Below are 25419 nucleotides of genomic sequence, written 5' to 3' on the forward strand. Positions count from 1 at the left end.
TTCTGCACAGCGCCACCGTTGGATAGTTTTCTCTTGAAACTGGCAAATGCGTGTATTCTTAAAAGAAACTTTCAGATTTCGTTTTCCATGTTAATCATTACCATTTTAAAATACGTATGTTGTAACCTGTTACAGTTTATCCGTGGTGATGGACCAGATGTTGCTTTCATGAAAGTGGCACAGGGATTCCGAGTTTTTTTGGTGGCTGCTCTCTGAGATTACCACGCATTGTCATTGATTAACTGTTATGGCTTAACAAACCATTTGTTTTAACTGAAATGTATACTAGACTTCACATTCAACTTTATTAAACTATAGTCATGCTCCCAAACATATATTTTATTGGTTATTATGATGCCAAATATATCTGCCACATGACCCTGTTGGTAAAAGAAAGCAGGTTGGTGATCTTGTGTAGGCACTTTAGGAACATTGGGCAGTTTTCATACCGCAACATGGGCATTCATGCATCACTAAAAGTGCTACACTTAAGACATTTATATGTAACATGTCAGAAGACTGAATATATGGCTATGTCACACATAGGCAGTCTCAAAATTTGATAGCTATGTATTAGGTCAGTGCAAATACTCCAGATAGTTTACACAAGAGGCATGTTATTCTTCCAAAATGCTGGGGGTTAACTTGTTTCACAGTAAGAATGAATATTATGTATGTGTGTGAATGATGTGTGGTGATTTCTGTCTGCGCCAGAGTCCAAAACTCAAGCTGTCAATATACAATGAAGTATGATATGGCGCTGCTCAACTTTAATGCAATCGCTGCAAACGTTTTGTGCCTAACCAGATAGAAACATAATACAGTACTGGTTGGCACAGTGGTAAACAGTGGCAACTGTGTTATAGTGCTATGGGGTCCTAGTCTGCTACAGAAAGCACTGTGAATATGCTATGCTATAAACTTTGCTTTTTAGGCTATTGCACAGTCATGAATGATCAGATCTATAAGATCCTCTTCTGAGCAGCTACAGTGCTTGCCTGCCAGCCCCCCCCCCCCCCCCCCACCCCTTACTGAGAACTGCAGTCACGCAGTCTATCTCTGGTTATTGTGCTTCCATTTCTGGTGCTTTGGAGTGGTTTTAAGATCTTCTTAGAGTTTCTCATTGCTCAAATGGCTGTCATTTCTGATATTTATGTGGTTCCCTCATCTTCATTGCTTGATTTTGCTCGAGAGAAAGTGTCACTCATAGTCATTGAAATGTCACTCATAATTACACTGAAATTATGAAAGTGTCACACATAGCAATCTGAAACCTTGGCAGCTATGAAAACGTAAAGTGCTTTGGGGAGGGTTATTAAGCTAGGAAGCACCGAAGGTACCAGAAAACCTCAAGTCAAGCTTGCTTGTTTTATAGAAGGATGTATTGTACAAACGTTAATATTTCGCTCTCGAGTTCTTGGTGGGACGTTGTCCTTTTTTGACTTCGTAAATGACGTGATGACGCATTGCCGGTCCTATACAAACAATTCCCAATTCAAGATGGTCGCTAAGTTTCTTAGATGAGGGACAGTGGGTTGTAACTCCAGCCGATATAGTGTTTTTTCTTTTGGAAAGAGCACATTCAAACACATGATATGAGCACTAGTGCCTTTTTTTCTTTTAAAGAAAAACTGTACTAATGCGGTTCCCAACTTCGATTGGTTTTATAGTCCTTCGTCCCTGGCGGTGACGTAACCCTCGCTACTGCCCCTGGTGGCGCTGTTCTGTTTCTCTCTGCTACTGTTGGATTCACGCTCTCCGGGTAAGATCATGGTCGGCCCTTCGTTCTCCCTCGTGGCTTTGCACGTGGTGGTGGGTTGAGAGAGGTGGGAAGTGTTTTAATCGGGGGCAGTTAGCCGCAGACTGCATTCGCTTCAGAATGGAACGTGCACACGGCCGTTTAAAGTCTTATAGTTGTTTGGTATTGACCCCGTAAGGCTTGGTGGGCATCTGGAGTCAGGATATGGTTGACTCGGGCTGTAAGAGCCCGTGCACGAGCCGAGTCTTGAATATTTGGCATCTCAGCCTACAATTTAGACATAGTCACGTAGCTGCCAAGTAATCAGACTGCTGATCTGTGACATTAAGATATTTTCCGTGTGGTTAATGCGTGACATTCAAATGTTTTCTGAGTGACACCGAGTACTACTTTAGCGCAGTAGTCATGTGAATAAAACGAAAAAATCTCTGAAAAATATTTGGTAGCACCTTCAGTCATACATATTTTTTTAGACCGCAAATGTGCATTCTGGGACGTGGAGTTTTGTTTTTAAAGCTTGCTGGAGGGTTAACAAATCAGAACGAGCTGAAAGTGACAGATATGGCAGCAGTCCGGCTTCATATTTCTGTACTTTATGGCTAGACAGGGTGAGGGGAACTACAGCATTTTGTCTGCTGGTGCAAGATGTCAATTTGGTTTCACTTGCTGCGCGCTTAGGTCAATCGATAAACCCATGTTGCCTTTATGGGCAAGTTTACAAAGGTAAAAAAACAACAGTCCCATGTTTTTAATCATGCTCTCTGCCAAGTTACTACTGCTGCTTACAGTGCTGGCATTTATAAACGAGTTAATGTTATTCAGTGAAAAATGAACTGAATAAGATTTCCACTCGGATGGCTGTTTGCTCGGTGCCATATACACATAGAAAAACTACTTTCAGCAGTGCAAATCTCTTAAAATTACTACCAAACTTGGTGTTTTAAAATAAAAAGTAAAAATAATATGCTAAAAACAAACTTTGAAAAATACCCAGTAAAGCAATATGTGTGTTTTTTTTGCAAGGGACAAAAAAAAAGACCTCAAGAAACACACAGCTGTCTCAGGACTTAAATGTAGCATTGGAGGGCAGAGACACCAAATAGCTAGATGCTGCTAGCATTGAATCTCTCCTCAGCCACAGACAAAAGGCCCCGCGCCTGTAAAGCACCTAGAGAAAACATGGAGGCAGAGAGGCTCTACTAAAGTTGCGGGACATTGCATTTCCATCCAGTGATGTGGGAATATACCCTGAAATGAGTCAGTCTAACCTTCAATGCTTGGCACTTGGCAGGGCTGCAAAGAACATGTTAGGAGAAAATAAGGTGCCTTCTAAATGCAAGGAAATTATTTTCTTAAACCCGCTGAAGCGTCTCAACTTAGTAAATCAGAATACATGCTATCTATTAAAAGGGAAATTTTTTAAGCAGGAACTGAGGAAACATTCCTGCTTCCACTCTATTTATATTGCCTTTACTAAACTAGGAGGCATGTCAAAGCTCATGCGCTGTATGTAGCCAGATTCTTATAGATGGAGCGACATTTTAGGCTATTAAATAAAACACAAGAGCTTCACATAATGAACTCATTTGGTGGAAGGTGTGAGATAATGAACAAACAGGTTTCTCTGAGAAGTAGAGTATTTGCTTAGGATCACACTATTTGGGCAAGAAGGGAGCTTCCCTTCTTGGCCAAATAGTGTGATAGAATAGATAGAATGAGAAACTTGAAAAAACTGGGATCAAGTTTTTCAAGTTTCTCACTTTGAAATTCAGCCACAAGATAAGCGTTTTTCTTTTTTAACAGATAAGTACTGTAAACTCAAAATGTCAATACATAAAAAGAAACAATCAAACTTTCTAACAATGGCAGGTGAACTTGAGAACAATCATTTACATTTTTTCGAATGCAACATACCATAGCCTACTGTCATTTATTAAGTACCTCTACAACCAGGCTCAGTCAACATAGGTAGTCATAATGATCTGGTCAATTTCTTATCATCATAAGGCAGGGGTCTTCAAACTGTGGGGCGCGACCCCCAGGGGGGCCGTGGAGCGATGCAAAGGGGGTCGCGCCTTCACAGTGTCACTTCTGACCTGGCCTCCAGGGCTTCAGCCCCCCTCCTCCCCCATCCTGTGGCTCAGTCCGGGCTGCTGCAGTGCAGGCTGGGCAGTGTCTGGAGTCTTATCTCCGGCCCGAGTTTTTCACAGGTCTTTAAAGACCATTAGCATATTTACATGCCTTTGTTAACTGATTACCAAAGCTTAGTTTTTTTATGGTTTCAGTACCCCCTTGGCCCCCACTCTGCCTATTCCTTACATTTGTATTTTTACACTTACTGATGTAGTGTGAGAATGCATTTAATGAAAAGAAATATAAAGTTGGGTTGCCAAAAGAAACTTGCCTGCTATATGTTGTTTAAAGATCCCGCAGAAACCTGCTCTTGACACTAAATTGAGTTATAAATAAAAAAAGTATGTATTAATTAGTGATGTGACTTTTCTGTCTTTATTTTCTTTAATTATTAGTCATGGATCATTGAGGCATCCCTAGAACACAATTAAAAGTGCTTTCTATTTATATTTGCTGTTCTAAGTATTCACAGATAAGTGCAAAAAATACAGTTGTAGGTGACTGCTTATTTCTGGGCCATCAAAATAATGAGCTGGTAACCCTAATCATTAGACTGGGAGTTTGTTGCGGGATCAGCACATTATTTATTTCCTCCACCCTCGAACACTGATTAATGCCATAATAGTAACAGTTTAACTTATATCTGAAACCCTACGCTTCAAGTATCTGGGAATGCATCCTGCTTTCAAACTACTCACTTCTCATTCTCACCTTCACTTTCACATTCACCCTGCACTCCCAGCGATCACAATGCACTCACATTGATCACCATGTACTCATAGCGATCACAATGCACTCACACTGATCACAATGCACTCACACTGATCACCATGCACTCACACTATTCACCCGCTCATCCTGCACTCACACTGATCACAATGCACTCACACTCATCCCCATGCACTCACACTATTCACCCGCTCACCCTGCACTCACACTGATCACCATGCACTCACACTGATCACCATGCACTCACGCACTCACACTGATCACCATGCACTCACAACATTCACCCGCTCACCCTGCTCTCACTCTGCACTAAAAATATGCTTGCATTGTTCACTCTGTACCTCACCCTGCAGTCACACAAGCACACTTCTCACCCTGCACTCATGTGACACTCCACTCACCTGTCCCCCCCCCTTACTGTTCAATCTGTAGCTCACTCAAACAAGGCCATCACTAACCATGCACTAATTCATCCCACTCTGCACTTGCAGCCGAACCCAAATTCATATGGTCACCTCACTCACCCTGCAGTCACTCCTTTTACCATACTCTCACACTGTTGCATTGCTCACCGTGCAGTCACATGGGCACTCTTGTCACCCACTCAGTGCAGAAGGTTAAAGTGCCTGGTACAAAGAAGATGTACCATGCACATCACAGAACTGAGTGGGAGTAAACTATGAGTAGCGCTATAAAAAAATGAAATGTTTGTCAGACAGGTGCTATAGAGAGATGAGGTGTATTGTTGGTGAGTGGTAATGAGGGAATTCATGGAGAAGGTGGAAAGACTGTTGCACCGTGTGCGACCAGTGCTTGGACAAGCCCTGGCTGGGAGTGTTAACCCCCCTCCCAAAGTTCGGGTCTAGTGGATCCCCTGCTTCTGCCTATTATTTACATTTGTAGTGCGCTACTGTTACCAAAAGGTGTCCTGGGGCTAATAACCATCTGCCTGCAATGTGAGAGAGGGATCCAGGGTTGGGAGAGGAGAGAAGAGAGGGATGGAAGGAAGGGGGTGAGAGGAAAGGGGCATAGGTAAACTGCTTAACTCTGCACAAGACCACCACGGTTTGAATGCACCCTTGCTGCTCCCGGCCATGGCCAGGTGAGCTTCTAATGTGGCAGCGCGTATTCCTGCAGATTGGGAGGCCCTTCACAGAGGTTGACTAGACATCTTTCTGATGTTAATTGTTGTATTTTTGTTATAAACTGGTACTGATGGGGTGGAATCTTTCCTCAGTATTACTGTGTTTAAAACATTCTAAATAATAAAGCAATGCTACCCCAAAATACGCAGCATCACAGAACATTATTTACATTTTCTACTCACACAATTTAGTGAAGCCTGTCGCATAATTTGGTACTCACCTTCCTCATAACCTAGAGGTTTAGAAATCTTTGTCAGGAGGGGGTCCTTACGCTTGAAAATGTTGACAGGGGGGTCTCGGCATCCAAAAGTTTGAAGACCTCTGTCATAAGGAAACCCAGAAAGACCCTTTCCACACTGCAAATTCTGTTGCCCCTATCTACCCTGCTCTGTAGTGTCTTTACCATTAGCGTTTGATTTCTAATAAACACCCTCTGAGGGCCCGATTTACAACCCTTCCACTTTGCGAGTCGCAAAGTGCGCGCTTTGTGATTCGCAATTTACGACTTGCAAAAGGAAATGTACAACAGTATCTTAGACACTGTTTGCGATCCCCAATTGAGTCGCAAACGACCTGCCTCTAATATTCATGTGGCAGGTTGCAATTTGCGTTCCATTGATAATGGCCAGCGCTCATAGGGATGGTGGCCTGCTGGGGTCAGCAGACCAACATGTCTGTGACTGCATTTTAACCCTTTCCATGCTCATGACGAGCTCAGCTCGTCATGATGCACGGTTGAGCTGTGCTGATGACGAGCTGAGCTCGTCATGATTTATGGACTTTATCAATTTCCAGCATAGGAAGGGAAAACTGCCAGCAGCCATGTGGTTAAATAAAGCAGTTTTTTTTTAAAGCAGTCCGTTTTCCTTAAAGGAAAACAGGATGCATTTTTAAGAATAGGCAGTGGTCTGTGGGACCACTGCCTGCTCTTAAAAAATATTTTTACTGCCAGTCACTAAATGAAAGGGGTCCCCTGGGGACCACCTCCCGTTTGTGGGTGGCTTACCACCTTTTTTAAATAGGTGGTAAACGGCGAGTGCGATCGCAAAACAATTGTACATAGAAGTGCGGCTCGCTATTAGGAAGGGACACCCTTGGCACGCCCATTCCAAATAGCAAGTCACAAACTCTATTTTACGAATCGGTAATAGGTTACCAACTCGCAAAATAGGGTTTGTACATTGCACAGCTCTGTTTTGCGGTCGCAAACAGGCTGATTTCCTGTTTGCGACGCAAAAAACGGTCGTACATCTGGCCCTTAGTAGTGCCAAAATATCTCGGTGTCGGGAAGTACAAGGCAAAACAATGAGCCACGTTTCTCAGGTACATATGTGATGTGCTGCTTCTGTCTGGGTTTTATCTTCGTATTCTGTGAGTTGTAGTTGTGTTTAATTCATTATAAAATGGGACTACATGTCCCAGATTTCAGAGAAAACAAAACCCGGACTCAAGTTGCATATCACGCATGGACCTGGGAACCTTGTTGCTCCACAACCTTTTCATTCGTGGTGGGCACAGGACCCCTGTCCCATCAAATGACTGCCCTCCTTTTAGTCAGGAGATCAATTTTCATTTTGTTGATGCCTAAAAAGTTATCAGATATTAATTTTCAAATCATCCTGATCATCCAATACTAATTTTCAAATAATCAAGTTTCTAAACTCTGCTGATCACTTCAAGTAATCCTGTTTGACATGGGATAACCAGGAAATTCATATATATATATTTTTTTATATTTCAAAAATGTTGTTTAATACTTCTTCGCTTCAACATGTCAATAGGCAGTTAAACTCCCCTGGTTTATTTTCCAAGTCTCCCTTCCCTCAGCAATTCCTAGAATTTTGTGTGTATTGACAGACCCTCATGGAGGGCAAGGAGATCTAGAATGGACCATGAGAGGGATGAGGAGACCAGGAAAGTAAACCTGGCAAATGGAATGAACAGGAAAAACAAGTTAGTTGGTAGACAAGTGAGGTGAGAAGGGTATCAGAGAGTTGGCAGGTAATTCAAGGCATCAGCTGTGGGAGTAGGAAGACCGTCACAGGAAATGGAATGTCTGTATATGGATAGAAAGAAGATGAGATGAAGCCTAGGGAGTGTATGTAGTGTCCTCCCCAGCCCGGGTACATAGGAATGATAACGCCTCACACAATGCTCGGTATTACACATCTTTATTCTTCAGAGCTTAACCATTAACTGCTAGCACTATGTCATTAAATTTCTTAACCACATGCAATCGGTTACGTCACTATTTTTTAGTGGGACCCCTCTGGTCCGACAGGGACCAGAGGGGTCCCGCTATCTCCAACATACACAACACTATAGGAAGGTGTGAGGAAATAGGACTAGTTTAATTATAATTAAGTGGAAGGGCGATATGGAGTAAAAAAGTGATTGCTTTAATGAAGCCAACAAATCACCAGCATATCAGAGATCAGTATATCTGAGTCAGATCTTCCAAAGTTATCGACTCCGTACTAGTGGCTAGATGTTTTGGGAGAGGAGAGTAAAATTAAACACCAGAGAGACCTTCAGAGTTCAGATGTCATGTCTACTGGAGACGACGGACTGCTAAAAAATCCAACAACCTCCTTTTTTGGTTGCTCGATTGGAACATTAAATAGTACACAACTTTCCAGTGGAGTCCCATCAGAAATGTAGCATACGCATTTTAGTGATCTACTTAGATTTCCCACGCATGGTGTGCAAATTGAATTAGTTAATTTGTCTTCTAAACAGGAAACTGCTTGTCTGTGTTTTGCAGAACCTTGCATTCTTATGTAAAATCCATTTGCGATTTCACAACTCAATTGAAATATTTGCTAGATACGTTGAAAAATGTAGAGTAGTGTTTCATAAAGGAAAATAACCAGATGGGTGATTGATAAATCCATTTGAGAATTAATTTTGCTTATTCTCCCGAAACACTTCTCATTTTTCCCTTAGTGAGAGAGCCTTTTTCAGACGCAAGGACCTTGAAAATGACTTCTCCCTCAGCCAACCTGCTGCTTGCAAAACCCATTGACACAGCACTGGCCTTCCAACTTCAGGCCCACATGGAACATTATCTCTTCATACCTTATCAATCAGGCTTTAGACCTAAACATGAAATTTACTTCCTTGAGGTTTGGAGCAATGCTTTTGAAGAACATGATTTGAGATACTCCACCCTACTATATCTGCTTGATCTGCCCTCAACATGGTGGAATTTAATGTACTAGAGAGGTTAGTCACCCTGTCAGAGCCGTAGATTCCCACCATTAGATGATTTTGGACCTTCTTGTGTAGTGTAGTTCCTATATTCCCAATAGGCTCCGCGCATTGGAATAACAAACAGTAGTTTAGACGTAGGACTGAAGTCGACTAGGTCTCTATTGAGTATGTTAGACTTAATTGTGAATGCCAGCTAGCTCAGAGGTCACTAGAAACTTTCTCGAATATACAAGAAGGGATTAGTTTCTGACAACCATTTAACATGACAACTTTGTTCCCCAAGAATGAGAAGGAATATGCTACTAAACAATATGCATCTGTTCTTGGCATGTAGGGCTGCTGACATTCATATCTTGTGCATAGATCGCCGCCTAGTGTTGGGTCCGGATGATTGCACGTGTTGTTCTGGAAGAGTCTTCGAAGTATCACGAGATAGGTAACACCTCCCCTGGACTACAGTGCGCATGGGCATCCTCTCCATCCTCAGATTGCTTTTCGCCATTGTGGCAGAGATGGAGATAGTAAAGTAAGAGATGGCCATGCCAGAGAGAATGCTGCAGCTGCTACAGGCACTGGGGAGGAGGGCGGGCGATATGAATGTCAGCAGCCCTACATGCAAAGAACAGATGCATACTGGTAAGTAGCATATTCCGTTCGAGGCGTGTGGGCTGCTGAATTCATATCTTGTGCATAGACTGTACAGCAGTATCTCCTCTAGCGGTGGCTACCTGTGCCAGCTTCAGCAGTTTTAAAAAGAGTTTTGAGGACAGCCTGGCCTACAGCAGCTTGCTGTTTTGTTTGCACATCTACACAGTAGTGTTTTGTGAAAGTGTGTATGGTGGTCCATGTGGCTGCCTTACAGATATCTTCAAGAGGAATATTTCCTAGGAACGCCATGGATGCCCCCATTTTCCTAGTGGAGTGTGCTCTTGGGGGGACGGTTAAAGTGCGTTTTGCTTTTTGATAGCATATCTGAATGCATTTAACAATCCATCTGGCTATTCCTGATTTCGAAATTGGATTCCCTTTGTTTTGTGGTGCAAAGGCAACAAACAGTTGCTTTGTTTTCCTAAAGGATTTGGGGCCAGATGTAGGTGGCCATTTACCGGCCGGTAACAGCCGATTTCCCCTGTTACCGACCGGTAAATGGGTTTTTGGGATGTAGGGGGCCAATTTTACCGAATCGATAAATTTACAGAATCGGTAAAATACTGAATCAGTATTTTATACCGATTCGGTAACTTCTAGATGTAGGTGGGACTCTTCTGAGACCCAAAGGCCTTTCAGATTCGGTATTTTACCACCCAATCCAATTGGGTGGTAAAATACCAAATCCAGGTGTGCATGCACATGTGTGCATGCACACCTATGCCATGTGACAGACAGACATGCCCTTAGGGCATGTCTGTGTGCCACATGGCACACATGCCTGTATTTGGGGTACTAGAGGGTGTCAAAGTGACACCCCCTGCACCCTTGCTGGAATCGGTATTTACCGAATCGGTAAATGCTATGCTATGGTGATTTGTATAGCGCGCGGCTGCCCCAGCGAAGGGGCGTCCCGGCGCTGCGGAAGGACAGAATACAGTTTACAATGAGGTGGAGACGCTAAGGATGAAGCTATTGTTGAAAGAGGTGTGTTTTGACAGCCTTTCTGAAGGCTAGGAGATCTTGTATCCCACGGATAGCTTCGGGAAGACTGTTCCATATCTTGGCCGCTAGGAAGCGAAAAGAGCGGCCGCCCATTCTGGCCAATCTGATGCGGGGAATGATCGCAAGATGCTGCCCCTCTGACCGGAGCGATCTCCTAGGGATGTACTCTGACAGGAGTGGGCGAAGCATTGGGGGGGAGGAAGTTTTAAGGATTTTGAAAGCGAGGCACAATGCTTTGAACTGGACCCTTTTGCCCACCGGGAGCCAGTGTAGTTTCTTCAGGGTTCCAGATACCGAGGAATGGCGCGGGAGACCCACCAGAGCCCTGGCAGCCGCATTCTGAACTCTTTGCAATCTAGTGATTTCCCCTAGATTAGCCCCCAATAGGAGGGAGCTGGCATAGTCCAGTCTGGAAAGAATGGTTGCCTGGACGATTAGTTGGCGAGTGCGGCAGTCAAAGAACTTCAGAATGGGCCTGATGTTACGCAAGACGCCAAAGCATGTGGCGGCAACCTTTTTTGTGTGGTGCGTGAACTTTAGAGCAGAATCCACCCAAACTCCCAGGTTTTTGACACATTCCTTAGGCGTAGGGGATGGGCCTAGCGCATTCGGCCACCAGTTGTCGCCCCAGGACGAAGTGTTTTTGCCCAGGAGGAGAATCTCCGTTTTCCCGGCGTTTAATTGAAGAAAATTCGCCGTCATCCAGTTGGTGATGTCAGTGAGTGTCTGCTTAAAGTGTTGTGCCTCCAGACCACTGTTGTCCATAAGTGACACCACCAACTGGGTGTCGTCTGCATAAGATACCAGGGCAAGTCCATTTCTTCTAGCCACCTCTGCCAGGGGGCGGACATATACATTGAACAGGGTAGGGCTCAGGGAAGAGCCTTGCGGCACTCCCTGTCCAATGTTATGTTCCTCAGAGATGTGTGGAGGGGTAGAGACTCTAAAAGACCTATTGAAAAGGAAGTCTCTAAACCATCCCAGAGCTGACCCTGTGATACCAATTTCCTCCAATCTCATCAAGAGGACCTCGTGTGACACCGTATCGAAGGCAGCACTAAGGTCCAACAGGACCAGTGCTGCCGTGCCTCCGGTGTCAAGGATGGTACGGAGGTCCTCTGAAACACTGAGCAGGGCGGTCTCGGTGCTATGACCAGCTCTAAACCCGTGTTGAGAGTCGTCCAAGATGTTATTGGTGAGGAGGAAATCTGTCAGAATGTTATTGACGTGTGCCTCGATGATTTTGGCAGGCCAGGGAAGCAGGGAGATAGGTCTGAAGTTCTCAGGGAGCGAGGGGTCTAGAGTGGGTTTTTTTAGAATGGGAGAAACCCAGGCCTGCTTCCACTTGGAGGGAACTTTAGCGGTCGAAAGGGACCGGTTGATGATATCTCGGATGTGCTCAGTGATAGATTCATGGGCTTCGCAGAAGGTGACCGGTTTAAGTGGATCTGCCGGGGAGCCTGATTTAATCTTTTTGCAGATTTTTTGGAAACTCTCTCGCTCAAGCGTGGGTAGGGAGGAGAGAGAGGGCCTAGTAGGATCAAAAATGGCCAATGGCTGCGGGCCTTTAGGAAAAGTGTCGTAGATTTTCCTGATCTTGTTGGTGAAGAAGTTGGCCATGTTATTACAGAGGTCAGGGGAGGTGATAGTGGTGTTGACCATTTTCTTTACGGTAAGATCTTTCAAAATTTTGAATACAGCTTTCGAGGTGTTAGAACTGTTGTTGATTTCATTGGCATAATATGCCGCCCTTATTCTGCAGATCTTACGATGGTAGGTTTTTTGAAGCATGACATAGTCTAGTTTTAGATTGGCATCATAGTTTTTCCGCCAACTCCTCTCTGCCTTTTTACATTCTTTTTTCAGGCTTGCTAATTCGGAGTTATACCAAGGGCTAGCTGTGTGGATGCGAGCCTTGGTGCATCTGGCCGGGATCAAGGTATCAAGTGCCTGAGTGATCCAAAGGCAGAACTGGTCATAGCTTACGTCTAAATCTTCGGTAGGGGGTGGAGGATTTAATGCCAGAAGATTGTGTAGGTCTTCAAGATGAAGCTTTCTCCATGGTCGTTTCTGGACTGAAGGGGTAGGTACCGCTACAGATCTCAAGGTGCACGGGATAGACAGAGTAACTATTTGGTAATGCCCATTGATTCCTATGGGCTTCAATGCCCATAGGAAGCGATGGGCATTACCGAATTGGTATTTACAGAATCGGTAAATACCGAATCTTAACGATTCGGTATTTACTGATTCTGTAATACCTACATCCCCCCCCCTCTATTTTACCACTTCTTAAATACCGATTCGGTAAAATTCGGTATTTAAGAAGTGGTAAAATAAAATTACCTACATCTAGGCCTTAGTTCTGTTCACATAGTAAAGTAGAGCTCTCTTTACATCTAGTGTGTGTGCAGGGCTCTCTCAACTACTGACTGTGGATTTTGAAAGAACACTGGCAGTTCTATAGATTGGTTGATATGGAAATTAGATACAACCGTAGGCATGAATTTAGGGTTTGTTCTAAGAACCACCCTGTTGGCATGTACCTGCATGAAAGGTTCTTGAATTGTGAGCGCTTGTAACTCACTCACTCTTCTGAGTGAGGTGATGGCTACCAAGAATGCAACTTTCCACGTTAGGAATTGTAGTTCGCATGAATGTAAAGGTTCGAAAGGAGGGCCCATGAGTCTAGTAAGCACTATATTGAGATTCCAGACTGGGGAAGGGGGGTGCCTAGGAGGAATACCCTTTTTAAATCCTCCATGAAGGCTTTGATTGCTGGTATTCTAAACAGTGATAGGTGTTGCCTGTTTTGAAGGTATGCTGCTATGGCAGCGAGGTGTAGCCGTATTGAAGAGTATGCAAAGTTACATCTTTGTAGGTGCAGCAGGTAGCATATGATGTTTTGTATTAAAGCATCTAATGGGTTGATTTGGTTATTGTTGCAGTAAATAACAAATATTTTCCATTTAGCTGCATACCACGCTCGTGTGGTTGGTCTTCTTGCCTCCCTAATGATATTCATACAATCTGGGGGCAAGTTAAGGTATCCTAACTCTAAGACCTCAGGAGCCAGATCGCTAGGTTTATTTGATTGGGATCTGGGTGTCTGATTTCTCCATGGTTCTGAGTTAGAAGATGAGGTGCAAGGTGCAGTCCTTGATGAGGGACTACTGAGAGTTCCAGGAACGTCGTGTACCATGGTTGTCTCGCCCATGTGGGAGCAACTAGGATTAGAGTGAGGGAGTGTTGCCGCAGTTTGCGTGCCACCAGCGGGATCAGTGGTACTGAGGGAAAAGCGTACGCAAATCTGCCTGACCAGTTCTTTCATATCGCATTGCCCTGTGACAATGGATGTGGGAACCTGGCGGCAAAGTATTGGCATTTCGAGTTTTCTTTTGTGGCGAACAGGTCTATTTCTGGGTGACCCCACTCCTCGAAGAATGGCTGAAGGACCTGGGGGTGAATCTCCCATTCGTGTACTTGCTGGCTGTGCCTGCTGAGCAGGTCGGCAACTTGATTGTCCTTCCCTGGAAGGTGTTCTGCTAGGAGAAAAATGTTTTTGGGAATCGCCCACTTCCATATGCTTTGTGCCAGATGGGACAGCTGTGTAGAGTGCATTCCTCCCTGTTTCTGAATATAGTACATCGCGGTCATGTTGTCCGTCCGGATCAACACCGTCTTGCTGTACAAGTATTTCTGAAATGCTTTTAGGGCTAGGAATATTGCTAGCAGCTCTAGTTGGTTGATATGCAGCCTTTTCTGTTTGTTTGTCTAGAGTCCCTGTACTGTGAATTTAAGTAGATGGGCTCCCCAGCCCGTCAGTGATGCGTCCGCTGTTAGTACTAGTTGTGGAACCTGCTCTTGGAACAGTTTCCCCTTGGAAAGGTTTTGTGGGTTCCACCACTGCAGAGAGTTGTGAGTGCGACTGTCTACCAACACTAGGTCTTTTAGTTGTCCTTGAGCCTGGTTCCATTGCCGTGCTAGGCATTCCTGCAATGGACGCATCTGAAGCCTGGCATGGGGGACAATGAATATGCAGGAGGCCATCATGCCTATGAGTTGCATGAAGACTTGAGCTGGCAAAGAGTGTTTTGGCAGGAATTTGCGAATGAGTGTCTGCATACTGGCTATCCTGGCTGAGTTTGGATATGCCTTTGCCACTGAGGTGTTTATGGTGGCTCCCAGATACTGCTGTATGTGGGACGGTTGCAGGTGTGATTTTGTAGTTTATTGAGAATCCTAAGCTGTGTAGCAGCTGGATTTTCTGAGACGTGTGTGCTGCACATTGTTGGTACGATTTTGCTTGTATAAGCCAATCGTCCAGGTAAGGGTACACATGGACGTGCTGCCTCCTTAGATGTGCTGCCACTGTCGCTAAGCATTTTGTAAACACTCTTGGAGCCGTGGTAACCCCGAAGGGCAAAACCTTGAATTGGTAGTGTTGACCTTCTATTGTGAACCTGAGGTATTTTCTGTGGGCTGGATGGATGGGTATGTGGAAATACGCATCTTTGAGGTCTAGTGTTGCTAGGAAATCCCCTTGTTGTAGCAACGGGAACACTTGTTGTAATGTCATCATATGAAAGTGCTCTGACAGTATGTATTGATTTAGGGGTCTGAGGTCCAATATGGGCCTGAGAGAGACGTCCTTCTTGGGAATAAGGAAATATAGGGAGTATACTCCTGTCCCTTGCTGTTGGAAAGGGACTTGCTCTATGGCCCCCTTTTCTAGCAAAAAACAAAACACACAGAAGAGCAGACCAGGTCTAGAAACGGTGTGTGACTGTAATAGTGACCGTGAGGAACTGGTGGTGAATGTATGAGACCAAGGGCTGTTAAAAATAAAAATAAATGGAGACAGTTGGTCACAAAAAGCAAAAATAATTCCCATCAGACCACCCATGTGGTGGAGTTTGCGTCACGTGGGAAGTACTGATCTTGCCAACCCACATTTGACCATATAGTGTCAATGCGGGAAAGGTTATCAAGAACATGGTCTTGTTGTGACACCCTAAAGTGATAGAATGAAAACAGTGCAGTGCTCAAAAAATAAATAAATAAAGTAAAAATGACTACCAGGACTCCGAAAAGCATTTAAAAAACAAGTCCCTGTGCCAAAGATTAAAAACACGCCGAGTAGTAAGACTACTCTCTGGCGCTGTGCAGTATGGTCGACATGTTTCAGCTATTAGGGCAATTAGCCCAGCTTTCTTCAGGACCCTTGACATTAATAATTAGCTACTGCAACTACATGAGATGTATTAAAGTGAAGGATAACACAAATGTACTAATACAAAGTTACCAGGAACTTGTATACTTAAATGTCCACTGGAGGAAAAGAAAAGTGTCTTCTTCCTATCAAGAGAAAAAGAACACAAAGACAATATGTCAAACCGCACCAGATCCCACACATCCACCCAGCGTACACACAACAGAGACCTTACAGTCACACCTGCATGAATAATTTACATTCTGCATCATAAAAAAGAATAATAGCTTGATCACTTTGAGGCATTTCCTCTCAGTGATACTCACCCAGCTTTGTGTGGGTGATGACCTCACCTCACCCGGCAACCGCTCGGGATTATGAGGCCCCGCTCTATAGTGTAGAAATAAAAGACACAGTAAGCACACAACTTTACAGTGCCTGACCTAATAGTACTACACATAACCCAACAAACGTGTGATAGTTGACACAATGTCACACCCAACACCGAACGCTTCAAAGATTCACATGGGGTATATAGAAATCGCATATCTTGTGATCCTACACATAGTCTAATGTACTGATATTACTGTTTGTATTCTAGGTGACGTCACCTAGAAAAGTTGTGTGCTTACTGTGTCTTTTATTTCTACACTATAGAGCGGGGCCTCATAATCCCGAGCGGTTGCCGGGTGAGGTGAGGTCATCACCCACACAAAGCTGGGTGAGTATCACTGAGAGGAAATGCCTCAAAGTGATCAAGCTATTATGCTTTTTTATGATGCAGAATGTAAATTATTCATGCAGGTGTGACTGTAAGGTCTCTGTTGTGTGTACGCTGGGTGGATGTGTGGGATCTGGTGCGGTTTGACATATTGTCTTTGTGTTCTTTTTCTCTTGATAGGAAGAAGACACTTTTCTTTTCCTCCAGTGGACATTTAAGTATACAAGTTCCTGGTAACTTTGTATTAGTACATTTGTGTTATCCTTCACTTTAATACATCTCATGTAGTTGCAGTAGCTAATTATTAATGTCAAGGGTCCTGAAGAAAGCTGGGCTAATTGCCCTAATAGCTGAAACATGTCGACCATACTGCACAGCGCCAGAGAGTAGTCTTACTACTCGGCGTGTTTTTAATCTTTGGCACAGGGACTTGTTTTTGAAATGCTTTTCGGAGTCCTCGTAGTCATTTTTATTTTATTTATTTATTTTTTGAGCACTGCACTGTTTTCATTCTATCACTTTAGGGTGTCACAACAAGACCATGTTCTTGATAACCTTTCCCGCATTGACACTATATGGTCAAATGTGGGTTGGCAAGATCAGTACTTCCCACGTGACGCAAACTCCACCACATGGGTGGTCTGATGGGAATTATTTTTGCTTTTTGTGACCAACTGTCTCCATTTATTTTTATTTTTAACAGCCCTTGGTCTCATACATTCACCACCAGTTCCTCACGGTCACTATTACAGTCACACACCGTTTCTAGACCTGGTCTGCTCTTCTGTGTGTTTTGTATCTTGCTTAGGGGAGCGAGCAGACAGGTCAAAAAATATTCCCCCCGACCCTCCACACACCTGTTCTGTTTTTCCCCTTTTCTAGCATGCAGTTCACCTCTTGTTGTAACAGGGTGATGTGTTCTCTGGACATTGGACGATGTCTGGGTGGTATGTTTGGTGGTGTAGAAGTCAGTTCTAGGCAGTAGCCAGACTGGATAATTTCTCTCACCCACCTGTCTGTGGTAAATGTGTTCCAGACGGGTAGGAACTGTTGGAGTCTGCCTCCGACCGGTGTTAAGTGGTCTGGAGGTAGTGTAAGAGAGTCACTGTTTTGAGGCAGTGGAGGCTCTGGTGACATTGCCTCCTCGTCCTCTTCCCTTGGTATTGTTACCTCTGTAGCCTCCTCTGGTTGTGTTTTTGGTAAAGGAACTTTGTGTGTTACCTTTATATGCGGCCGTTGTTTGTGAGGTATGTCCTCGTGTATTTGCCCTGTATGAGGAGCGACGAAAGGAGCCCCTTTATTGCTGAAATTGTAATGCCCCCATTGATTTTGCTGTCTCTGAGTCTTTTTTCATTTTATCCAAAATGGTGTTGACAGCAGGGCCAAACAGAAAGTCCTGATTAATAGGTTGGTTAAGGATAGTGGACTGTACCTAATTTTTAAAACCAGAAATACGCAGCCATGCATGTCTGCGGAGTAGGACGCTAGTGTTGATTGACCTGGCTGCAGTGTTTGCTGTGTCAAGCGCGCATTTGATGGAGGCGTTTGTTATGAATTTTCCCTCCTGTATGAGATCTTGGGCTTGTGCTTTGAAAGGCTCAGGTAGGTGTTGCATTAGGGTCTCTAGCTGGTCGTAATGCGCCCTGTCGTAACGAGCCAGTAGGGCTTGAGTATTAGCTATCCTCCACGAGTTGGCAGCTTATGCCGCTACTCTCTTCCCTGATGCCTCCAGTATTTTTGACTCTTTGTCCGGGGGAGGTGCCTCCCCGGTGGTTTGGGAGTTGGCTCTTTTACGTGCGTTGGCCACTACCAGTGAATCAAGTGGTAACTGCCCTTTGATGTAAGTAGGGTTTGTAGGGGCTGCCCTATACTTCTTTTCTATTCTGGGGTTGATCACCCGTTCCCTGGCTGTATCTTTAAATATGTCAGGTGCATGTTTCAGAACTCCCTTTAACATGGGAAGTGTTTTGACACTGTTTTCTGCTGTAGGGAAGGTATCAAACAAGAAGTCTTCCTCAACAGGCTCCTTATGCATATCCACGTTGTGGAACTGTGCAGCCCTGTCTATGAGCTGATTAAAAACTATGGTGTCATCAGTAGGTAACAGCTTAGTGGGATAATAGGACATATCAGGGATGGAATGGGTGTTGTAAGGGTCAGTTGGCTCTTCCCATGCTTCCTGTGGTTGTGTCCTGTGGGAAGTCATATAGAGGCTGTGGCTCATCTTCTATGTTACCTTCGTCTTCCCCGTGATGAGAGGGAGAGTAAGGAATGTATTGATTAAAAGGAGTAGTAGGCATGATAGGCTGAAAAGGAATGAAGGGTCTAGAAGGAGAAGTCCCAAAGTCCTTTTTCTTCAGTGGAATAGGGGACTGAGGTTCAAAGTCCAAAGGCCTCTTTTTCCTATGCAGGATGGTAACTTTACCAGTCTCTGGGTTTATATAGATTTTTGCTTGGTCGTCAGAGGGATCTGGGTAGAAGAGTCCTTCCTCAACAGTCCTGGGTTTGGGTGTTTGGCTTTGGTTTATCGACGACTTTTGGTTTAGCAGCCGTTTTTTTCGGCTCTGGGCCTTTTTTCGGGTCGACTGTGTCTTTCGGGTCGACGCGTTTTTTGTGCTCCGTAGGCTTTTCCGGAGAAGTGTTACCTTCCGAGTCGATGTTCCTGTTCGGATCGACGGGAGACTTTTGTTTTTTCGGCTGAGTGTCCTTTTCCGAATCGGTTGTCTTTTTTGGATCGACTGGCGTCTTCAGAGCTGGTGTCTTCGGACCGATGGGTCGTTCTGGCTTCGGCGTGGGCTTAGGTACGGTGCCTTTTGCCGGGTCGACGTTTTTTGGTGCCGAAGGCTTGTTTGGGTCGGCGACCTTCTTCGGTTCGGCGCCCTTAGGTTGCGTGACCTTGTTTCCGGTCGAAAACCGCTTTCGGCTCGACAAGTTTGGGCTGCACGGCCTTCTTGGGGTCGACAGTCTTTTTTGGCTCGACGCTCTTTGGCTGTGCGGCCGTTTTCAGATCGACGCCCTTCGGGTCGATGACCTTCTTTGGCTCTGGAACCTTCTTCAGGACGATGTTACTGGGCCCTGTGGTTTCTGAAGGTTTCGGAGCCGAGCCGGATGGCGGGGCAAGCAAAACTTTCTTATGATCTTGGCTAAGGCCTTTTGGCGATGCCTTGACCGGAGCCGTTGTTAACGGGGTAGATGGTGTCGGGGGTAGGGTACTCACGATTTGCCCCGGTGGGATCTCGTCATTGGAGTCCGAGTAGTCCTCTACGGTGACGATCTCTAGGTCCGAGTCTGGCGCTTCTTGTAGCTCCTGGTCGTCATCGAAGATGTTGTCAGGGTCTGGTGCCTGTCGCTGCATTTCTTGCCTGGCGGCACGTTGGTTCCGAATAGTTTTCTTGGATCGAAACTGTGCACAGGCCGGACAGCTTTCCTCTTTATGGTCTGGGGAAAGGCACTTGTTGCATACTGAGTGCTTATCAGGAACTTGGAGTGGCATTGCGGGCACCTCTTAAACTCGCTTTTTGTCCATCGACGGTCGGCTCACGTGGCGTCTAAAAGGCCCAACGGCGACGTCGACGACCGCTTGGAGATGGAAGGCTGGATCGAGTAGAGAGGTACCGAACGAGAACAATACCGTCGAATCGAAGGCCTTTTGGCCTTTAGAAAAGTTTGTTTTTGATTTTCAAAGTTGGAGTATAGGAGTTTGCATCCGAACCCAATGGCGGAAAAAAACAATCTGAGGATGGAGAGGATGCCCATGCGCACTGCAGTCCAGGGGAGGAGTCACCTATCTCGTGATACTTCGAAGACTCTTCCAGAACAACAAGTGCAATCATCCGGACCCAACACTAGGCGGCGATCTATGCACAAGATATGAATTCAGCAGCCCACATGCCTCGACCATACATCTTCAGAGTCGCGGAAACAATAGATGGCTATTTCACTCAGTCAATCGTGCATCCTTCGTTTCACCAGGGTTTTTGCAGAGAAATAGAGAGACGGGCATTTTAGAAAAAAAAGGTTATTTATTGAGCAGTCTTCTTTCTCATGCAAGAGAAGTTAATTGCAACAATCGTAATACTTGCTATGAAGTAAAGTGCGTACAGTAAAAAGAGTATTATGTAAAAGCATGTTATGGTTTCTAAGCCGTAAGATACATAAAATAGATAAAATACATACAATGATAAATAATGACTAAAAGTACTCAACTGGTGCATCTAAAATACGCCTACCCCGGTGTACCTAACCTAAGTCTAGTACAAGGGAAGAAGTAAGTGAGGTGTAGCTTTAGTTAAATAGTTTCTGCCAAGAATCTATCCAAGAATTCTCTAAGCTTCTAATCCGCTCCGTACCTTGGTTATAGAATGAAGGAGGTCTTGTATCTCTCTCTCTCAGGACTTGATCTCCCAGTAACCCGCAAGGGTAGCAGGTAAACACTGGAGCTGGATTTCTCGGCAGGAGAAAAGACAGCGTCTCTCTCAGTGCGTCAGCTGGAGGGTCCGCTTACTACAGCAGGGCATCTGGCAGGTAGTTAGTCGATCTGCTCCAAACCACCGTGTGTTTGCTAGGGCAGATGTGGGTATATTTATACCTGGAAGGTGCCAAGTTTGACGTAAGGGTGGACATAACGTCACTAAGAACTCTTAAGTTCTTTACACGCTCCAGGAGTTCTGGGACAAATCAATACTGAAGCGGGGGAAGTCCCGTACAGCTGAAGACTGGTTGTCTTCAAGAACTTGTTGTACTCTAGGAGCTTAGTGGAAGTAGCCATGCCGTATTTGGACTGCATTGGCTGTGCCTAAATATGGTTATGATTCTTATGCCTATATAAGGATATGATAAGTTATACCTATATAAGGGCATGAATCAAGAAAATTACACTAGAAGCCTAGATACGTTTACAACACTTGAAAGGGATCTCCCAGTACACTCATTATGGTTCCTTCTAGTCTCTTTCTGCCTTTTAACTTGTGCAATCCCACAGAGGTCACCGCTCACACCACTCCGCTTTACTATTTACCTTTAACCTCTTTTCCTGGCCGTCCCCAAACATCAGGTGTAATTTCATATGCGAATGACACCCAGCTGACCAATCATCGTACTGGCAACGCAAATCAACTCATAGCCCTGGGTGAATGTCATCAAGAGGTAATAAAATTAATGGAAAATAACCACCTACTGTTAAACAAGATTAAAACTGAACTAGCAGTATTGGTCAATAGCAACACGTTTGAGCCTTTACCTTCTCTGATGCACAACCTAGCATGCTTCCTAGGTGTCCTCCATGATTCAGTTCTGAAATTGATCTCTCAGATCAAGCAGTTGTCAAATCGGCTTCTTTTCCAGCCAATCTGTACTCCATCTTAAACCTGCCAATACCATTGTTTTGCAGTTAGAGCACTGGTGAGCTCACGCCTTCATTAGCCCATTCATTGTGTCCAGGGCTCCCCTAAAAAGGCATTCAATTAGAATGCAGACATATGTTTAATGATTAGACTGAAAAAAAGGGGCATTGTGAGGAAGAAAGTGGTACACTGATTGGTAGTAATGACTAGAGTTAAGCTCAGTGCTCTATTGCTCATTTCTAATGCTATTCTGAATGATCTTCTAACTGCCCTCACTCAATTGATTATCCACCCTTGACCCTTGACCCTTGAGGCAGGTCGCTCTCCGCGCCGCACAGCACCACCTGTGTACCCGTGCCCCGAGCTCAGCTGCCACTGCTGCTGAAGGAAGTCGAGGCCCTCCTCCACCCGCAGGCTACCACCTGCCTCATCCTTGGTGGCCAGTGGTAGGCCGTAGGTTGCTCAGTGTTATTGCATTACTTGCTGTCTTTGTTATATTGTCTCTTCGTTTCATTCCTCCCTTTACCCTCCTGTGCTATTATGTGCCCTGTGCCCCTCTCTCCTTTCTCGCCGTTCCTCCCGTGGCTTTCCCACTGCTGCGGCCCCGCCCCCGCTCGCTTCACTCTTGCCTATCGTAACTGTATTGCTTTTGTTGCCACTGCTATTTTGTCTTGTGCCATCTTGTGCCCTTTTATGCCTCTGTACCCCTCGCCGTTCCTCCAATGGTTTTTCCCGCCACTGCGTACCCTGCGGCCCCGCCCTCCTGCTTCACTCTTGCTTTAACATAATTGTATTGCTTGTTGCCACTGTTATTTTGTCTTGTGATATCCTGTGCCCTGCTCCTTTTTTGCCTTCTGTACCCCTCGCCATCCCTCCCGTGTTTTTTTCCGCCGCTGCGTCCCCGTCCCCCCCGCTCGCTTCTCTCTTGCCTTAACGTAATTGTATTGCTACTTGCCGCTGTTATTTTGTCTTGTGCCATTCTGTGCCCTCATTTGCCTTCTGTACCCCTCGCAGTTCCTCACTCCCATTCCTGCCGCTGCATCCCCTCCGGCCCACCCCCGCTCTTCCATTCGTCCGCTCCCACCTTCCAGCTGCTCCACCCTCCCACCTCCCCTTCTTATGGCGGCCGCTGGCGTGCTGAAGCTGCACTTAAGGCAAGCCAGTCTGCGCCTGTCCGCGACTAGACCGCGCCCAGCACCAGGACCCCTAGCCCCCGCGAACGCCACAACACCCGTCCTCGCTACCCCTCCAGCACCCTCCACGCACTCAACACCGAACGATCACACACCTGCTGCCTGGCTGCCACGAAGCGCACCCAAAGACCCTTCTCCTGCTGGAACTGCAGCTTCATCAGCATCCGACCCGCCAACCCACCGACCGGTAAAGAACCCAACTACCTCAGATGCATCCTTCTCAACACCTGCTCCGCCCGCAAACACGCCGTCGAACTCTGGGACCTGCTCGACTCAGCATCCCCAGACGGCGCCTTCCTGATGGAGACCTGGCTGTAACCCCTCCTCGACACCCAACATCGTCACAGCCATCCCGGAAGGCTACAATCGCACCCGCAGGGACCTCACTAACGGAGTAGGAGGAGAAATCGCCATCGCTCTCAGAGTCTCGACCAACACTGACGACACCCTCAGCACCGCCGAACACCTGCACTTCCAGATCCACACCGACCCCAACACCACCATTAGAGGAGCCCTCGTCTACAGACCCCCTGGACCCCGACCACAATTCAGCGACTCCATCGCCGACTTCGTCAGCACACATGCCCTCTCCTCCACGGAGTACATTCTCCTCAGGGACCTGAACTTCCACCTCGAGAACAACAACGGCACCAACTCCACCACCCTGATCGACAACCTCTGACTCAGACAACTCATCACAACCCCCACCCACTCCGCTGGCCACACGCTTGACCCCATTGTAGGAGGGTGGATACCTGACTATGGTTGCCCCCAACTTTTTGCCTGGTGTTTTGCTGGTTTTCCGACTTAGTTGAACTGGGACCCTGCTATTCAGGACCCCAGGCCCACTGCTCTCTCTACAATGGATTCCGTGTACCTTAGGTGCATTTACCAATTGGTACTGGGCCACCTTATCAGACCCTGTAACTCAGGGCATAGGTGTACCCAGGGCCTACCAGGGGCTGCAGCATGTATTATGCCACCCCTGGCTGGCCATCTAAATCTGACACAACTGGCTGCACGACAGCTGGGGCAAGGTGGTGTAATCACCCTTTGCTTTAGATATAGTATATCTATATCTAACCCTAAAATGGACACATAGATTCCTATCAGTCACTCCTATGGCAGGCCTTGACAATCCTGAAGCAGAGTGCTTGGAATTATGTGAGATGGTGCTCTGGCATGAGCTGAGCCCGTCTGCAGCTTGCGGAACCAAGTCCTAATAGCTGTTCCATGATAACGCGTACCATATACTCTTAAGTGCATTATAATCCTCGCGGTTATATGCCAACTCTGGTATCGCTTTATCAAAACATGTCGAGTAAGGTGTCATACGAATTGGAATACTAACCCCTCGCCAATTCTAGCGACGGGGTTAGCATTCCACCCTTCTAGAGGGACACGACATGTATGTAACTGTGAACCCCGGCTAAAGTTAACTCAAGCCTCAGCATCACAAAATGGATGCTGCCACCACAGACACAAGTCTGACCTCCTGCTGCTGGGAGTCCTACCAGCGAGGAGAGCTTGGACAAAGGGTTTCCTGTCAGGGGCGGTGCTAGCACCATCCCAGACAGGGTTTTGTGTATCCTGGGTAGGCAGGGCTGAATAGGAAGGTGACTGCAAGTGGCACCCCGGTGCTCACTATGCATAGGCCGGCTTGAACCAGTTCCAGGGGCATACCAGCCCCTGAGCTGGGGAAAGTCCGGCATGGGAGAGGGGTGTAACCACCCCCCTTCCTGGTCCCACCCATGGGCAGGACCTAGTCGCGTACCAGCCCCTTTCTTCAGAATAAAGGTGGGAGCGGGGACCCTTCCAAATTAGATCATCTTTGAATCCTGAAACTACTTTCTACGAAAGGAACTCGAGACTTCTTCTCAAGATTTCTCCCTTGTGACTAAGGAGTAGTCACCCTGCATCAGCGGGCACCAACTAAGTAACCTGCGGTTTGCTGCACGTCCTACCTCCGGAACCAGACCGACCAGCACGACGAGACCCGGCTTCCCTGGCACCTCTGACCTCTACCTGCATCATCAGCCCAGCTGAGATTCATGGGTGTGACGAGACCTCGAGGGACCGGCCATCTTCAGAACTGCACTACACTTATCCAGCACGACCGCCGAGGGATCCTCGAGTGAGGGCTTTGGGGTTTGAGAATCCCTAACCCTGAGCAGCTCCAGCACCGAAGTCCAGCCCCCTAGCATCCACGAGATCTGCGTGGGGCCCTTCTGCTCTTTGCTGCTCACCGCGTTGTCCGGCCACTTGCCTGCTGGCTTGTAGCCCTCTTGACGACGAACTACAACACTTCCATCGCTGGTC

Source organism: Lissotriton vulgaris, chromosome 5 (genome assembly GCF_964263255.1).
Source record: "Lissotriton vulgaris chromosome 5, aLisVul1.2, whole genome shotgun sequence".
Lineage (NCBI taxonomy): Eukaryota > Metazoa > Chordata > Amphibia > Caudata > Salamandridae > Lissotriton > Lissotriton vulgaris.